At 38.5% G+C, this 5,716-nt stretch overlaps 1 long non-coding RNA gene across 1 annotated transcript; it reads left to right on the top strand.

Annotated features, from left to right (window-relative positions):
- Positions 1-252: 252 nt before the first annotated feature.
- LOC110905421 lies at positions 253-2,670 on the top strand. Its single transcript, XR_002573106.2, has 3 exons — positions 253-385; positions 1,124-1,210; positions 2,591-2,670. It is a non-coding gene; the product is annotated as an uncharacterized LOC110905421 (long non-coding RNA).
- The last annotated feature ends 3,046 nt before the right edge of the window (positions 2,671-5,716 follow it).

Consider the following 5,716-nt stretch of genomic DNA (forward strand, 5'->3'; position numbering starts at 1 on the left):
GGATAGATAAAAGGCCCAATTTAACGGGACTTAAAGTAGAACGGGTTATGATTTCCCGAACCCACTAAACTGACTAGGAAATAAATAACCTAGTTAGTTGGTTGTCTTGTGTTAAAGCATGAATAGGGTTAAAATGCAACTAGATTATAAGTTGTACAAAATGGAAGGGCCTAAGTTGTAAGAATTGAAACTATAATATTAATTTTAATAAAAATTAAAACCAAAGCACCATTTTGAAGGTGTTGGTCGTACAGAAGAAGAGTAGGGGCGACTCCCCACTCTCAAACCCTAAAAACTCAATAAACTTGCAAATTGAAGGCTCAATCCAAGTCAAAATCGAAATTAAAGTGTAGATTATTGATCCTCATCACAAGAGGATTACAAGGTATGTAAAATTTCATGAAAACCTTCAACTTGAATTCTCATGTAATTGGGAAAATCTGAAACTATAATTGCATGTGTGTCTTATGATGATTTAGGAACAACTATAGTGTCTAGGGACAAACCCTAGACAAATACAAGTTGAAATCATGTGAGATTTTAGTAAAATCCATGATCACCATTGTAGGTGATTAGTGGGTTATGTAGATTTTAATAAACACTAGGAAATTGGGTGATATTCTAGTGTAATTTGACAATTGTGAAGTGACGTCAGAATTATAGACGTTAACAACTTTGTAAGATGGTTGGTTTATCTGAAATTAGGGCTAAGAGATAAGCTAGAGACTTGATAAATAAACATGTGAAATTCTGCCCTTAAAGTGTTTGTTGAAATGCCTCAAAGAAGGCTCGAAACTTATTTTTTGTAGTTAAAACACCTAATTGTGATGTTTTGGCTATTATGCAAAATGTGATTAAAAAGAGTTCTAAATGTGATAAACGTGGTTAGAACTTTGGTTAAAACGGTGGTCTAAAGATAACGCCTACCGGGTAATTAAAGAACGCTAAAACTAGTTGATGAACTCGATTATGCAATTAGTATACAAACGGGCATTTGACTTTTAGAAAAAGTCAAACTGACCTACGATGTGATGAATGATAATTAGACATAGAAAATAAGTGAGGTGGAATAGTCGTGATTGTTATTGACTAATTTAACCGCCTTGTAAATGATGGATAATAGTTGGCGCTTAAACAAGCCAGGTGAAGCTTGGAGTGAAAGCGGATCAAACGAGTCAAGCATAGAAGAAAAGCGTAGCTCGGATGCAAGGTAAGTGTAATTTACACACTTATGTAGAATACCCGTTTATTCGATACAATGTAAACGTGATAACAATAATATTGGAAATATGGAAATTTGTCAAATATCGACTAATGTAAATCAAGGTTAAAAGGATACCCATGGCGTAAGCCGAAATGGGTTGAATTTGTAAGAAAAGAGTGTAAAAGAAAAAAGGGGTATGGTAATAAAATCCGGGATGGGATGGATGTATGAATTGGAGATCAAAAACGATGTTTTTGATTAAATAGATAATGTGGGCATATACTCCAAACGGGTCGAATGGTGGTGATAACACCATTTGACAATATCGACTAATGTGGTTGTCAAGTCTTATGTTAACAGGACCAATTAGCAAATTGGATAATTACGTCACCATTGATGGTGTGATAATGAAAACGAGGTATAAATCGGGTCTACTTATTGATCCGGGCCAGGTACGCATAATTATGTTGTAGTTAAGAATGCTATTTTGGTCGAATAATTTGAGAGAGAGTCCTTCGTCGTAAAAGGACCAAAATCGACCAAAACGCCCTTGTAGGCTAAGTTGAACAAACAACCCTTAAAGGTTGTTTGGAAGCGAATTTCATGATTAGATAAATACTTAGAATAAGTATAGAAGTTGAAAGATGTAATATGTTAGTCAAAAGGCACTATTTTAGTTTTTGCCGTAAATTAATGAACCAAGAGGTAAAAATTTGGTTTATATTGATCACCACATTAAACTCACCTTAAATACAGTTGTGCTGGGAGATTTTAGGATAAGAAATGTAGGGATGGAATGTTAGAAGCAATCGAAAGCGTTTTTAGGCTCGAAATTGCTTAATTACCCTTAACGGGTCAAAATAAGCATCCAAGTAAAAATGGGTTTAATTTGAGTAAAATAAACCGGCGATTAGAATCTAATATGATAGGTAACATTAAGTTGAAGAAGTATATGTGATATAAGGGTCAAATAAACACGTTTGATGGTGAAATCACAAACGGGTCAAAATTGGCAAAAAGGGGTAATAAACCGAAGAGTTAAAAGTCTAAAAATTTTATTATGTCGGATGTTGAATTTTAACTCCATTAGATGGAGAATTAAATTACGGACACATAGGAAAAAGAATCGCATAAAACGGATCTATAACGAAGAAGTTATGGCCGTTTCCGTAAAATCCGGTCGTGCTGAGAATATGCAGCAACCAGCTGCAACAATCTGTCAAAAAGAGACCGTGGCGTAGTGCCACGGCCATGGTCGCGCGTGGCGACGACCTAATTTCTGAAAATATTGATTTTTCTTGTTTATTTCGAATATTTGACCCGATTAACTTGTTGTACTTGTTATTTAACTATCAAAACTGACTTCTAAGTTGGTTTTGATCATAGGTGAATGTCGAGAGTGCACGGATGGAGATCAAGCGTCGAGCAAGAACCGAACACGAATACGAAATAAGCTTCCGCGCTATGTATCGTTCTTATGTTAAACGACGAACGTACAAGTGATATGTTGTATACATTTAAATTGTAAAAAGTTTTTAACAAACCCGTAATTTCCAATGCGTATATAATCTTAATTACATGATTGTTTTCGTAAATGATACGTAAAACCTTAATTTATAAGAACGGATGTTACATGAATCAAATAGCACTCTCGCATAAACATCATTTATAAGGAAGGTACCTGTGATCACGTTATCGTCCTGCACAGGCTTCCTTTGCATCCATTCTGAAGACCCTAGCATTGGTCTTCTTCCCCTCATCAGCTTTCTTTGCATACTTTGGGCAATTTGTCTTAATGTGCCCCTTTTCGTTGCAACTGTAGCATGTTGCGTCTTTCAGCTTCTTGCACTCTAGGGTTTTATGTTCCGTGGATTTGCAAATCCCACAAGGCCTTGTCTGAGATTGGGATTTCGTGTCAAGTCTGCACTTCCCAAAATGGTATTTCTGACAAGTCTTACACTTGGGCTTATCTCCAGATTGGTGCCCATCTTTCCTTGAACCAGATCCTTTCCTGTGGTCATTGTTTCCTCGGTGCTTTTTATTTGATCGACGCGAGTTGTCATCATCATCATGCTTCCTCTTCTCGGCATCCTTGTTCCTCAGCGATCTCTGCCTGACCGCGTCCATTGTGAGGGATAAGGATATATCAGCTACTGACCTGAATGTAGCTGGCCGAGAGGCTTTTACACTTGCCTTGATCTCCGGAGCTAAGCCCCCTATGAAACGAGCTATTCTTTTGGGTTCCGGGGTCACCAGATAAGGAACCAACCTTGACATTGTATTAAAGCTCGTAAGGTAAGCTTGGCAATCCAGATTCTTCATAACTAATGACAGAAAATCCGACTCAATCTTCTCTACCTCATGCTGAGGGCAGTAGTTTTCTCTGATGAGGGCAACAAATTGTTCCCATGACATACTGTACAGTGGGACCTTTCCAGTAGCCTGAATCAATGATCTCCACCAGGCTAAGGCCTCACTTTTGAACGATTGAGACACATACTTTACCACATCCTTTTCAGTGCACCAGCTGATATCAACCACTGTGTCCATCTCATCCAACCAAGTCATGCAGTCAATTGCTCCTTTCTCCCCAGTGAAATCCCGGGGTTTACATGAAACAAAGTATTTGTAGGAACAACCCTTATCACGGGGTCCCTGATTTAGCACAATACCTTGAGATGGGACACTGTGATGGTTTGAAAAGTGACGATCGTCATCATCTTTCTTTGGTTCTTCCTTCTTGGAGGGAGGCTTGCTATGCGCCCCAGAATGAGTCTTGGGCTTAGAATGCGGTGCGGATAGAGTCCTACTCCGAGTACCGCTCGATTCGCTATACTGCCTATCCAAGGCTTTTGCAACAGCGTTATCAATTAAAACTTGCAGTTCAGCACTCGCTATATTAATCCGAGCGTCATTCTGGTTCTCCTTTGGGTGACTATTTATTTCATCCGAATCAGCCATTGTATCTTGAACTGTCACATAAGATAATGACAAAAATTTATTTGGGAATTTATTATGGAATTGCCCTTATTGGGTAATTCATTAACCATGGTAAACATAGACCATATTTGGTTAATTTGTTACTCACATTTATTTGGGATTTTAAGGTAACTTATCCTATTTATAAGCAATATTATTAGTGGCACAAAAGCCTAGTCACAGGGACATTTTTAAATTATAAGCTATGATTTCAGAGAATCACGGCATGAAGGCTTGAACATAGTTCTTTACCTTTTCTGACAGGGAGTCATAGACTACTACTGTCTTTTGTCTTATATGACAATGAGTATAGCCCGTAGGCACTATACTACTAACATATGATCATCTTAATTGATGATTTAAACCCATGATTTATAGATCATTACGTTAGGTTTTGGAATCTTTTGAAGAATCCTTATATAAGAATGGCGTGTGTGATTTTAACGAACCACATCTGCCAGGAGTGTTAACATATTTACAGAGGTTAACATGGATCTGAATCTTTTAAACAGGTTTTACCATCTTGGCCAAGTCTTATAAAGACATGTAGGCTAGGTTATACCTTTGAGATTCTTATCTAATAATTGGTAGGCAGATTATTTTAAAAGGAATGATTTTGATTTATTTATTTCATATATAATGTACATAATGACAAAATGAATTTCATAAACTTAACATTCCATTAAACATAAAAAGGATTACACACTGCCCTAAACGGGACTTTTAAATAGACAAATACCTACGCAGAGGTTAAACAGAAAACAAGTCCACGCAGGGACCAATTACTATGATAGGTGTCCTCGCAGGGACTGAAAAGACAAGTCCACGCCGGGACTGAATACACAATAAATGTCCACGCAGGGACTTGATTGAAATAGGAAATACAATAGTACATATAGAGACTAATGATCTCGCTTCTTCTTTCCTTTTAACATGTTCGCCAGACCCTTGAGGAATCCACGGTTGTTCTTACGTTCTTCTTCAAAATCTCGTTCTACTCTGTTTAAACGATGGAGGATTTCTTCCTGCTCCGGTGGGGAAAAACGTGGCCGCTGCGATAGGTGCTGAGCCGGAGGTCTAGCAGGTACTGGATACCCATGAGTTGAGTATCCCATTCCCCAAGGTGTTTCATAAGGTACCTCAGGATGAAGGGCGTGGTAGTTTGCCGCCGCTTCTAGGTATGGGTCGACACCAATATAGTTGTAGTGAGTGTGAGCTGGCTGCTCAAATGGGTTATATGCCGTGTAACCGGCGTATGTAGGTATCGGGTTATCATAAGCAAATGTGGCGGAGGTGGTGCAACTGGTGCAGAATTCACCTTTGCAGCTGGGTTAGAAGGTCCACCCATTTGTGGGTCTTCATGCAGTGGCGGATAATGACTGCCACTGGAGTGTCGAGGGGTGCTAAAGTGAAAATCCCCTCTTCGAGCGGATATCCGCGCGCCTGTTCTCCTACGCCTTGGGGGTTCTGGAGGTGCTTGATTGATGCGTGTGTAGTGTAATATATTTTTAATGTATAATTAAGCCCTTTCTT

The sequence above is a fragment of the Helianthus annuus genome, chromosome 14, assembly GCF_002127325.2.
Source record: "Helianthus annuus cultivar XRQ/B chromosome 14, HanXRQr2.0-SUNRISE, whole genome shotgun sequence".
NCBI classification, from domain to species: Eukaryota; Viridiplantae; Streptophyta; class Magnoliopsida; order Asterales; family Asteraceae; genus Helianthus; species Helianthus annuus.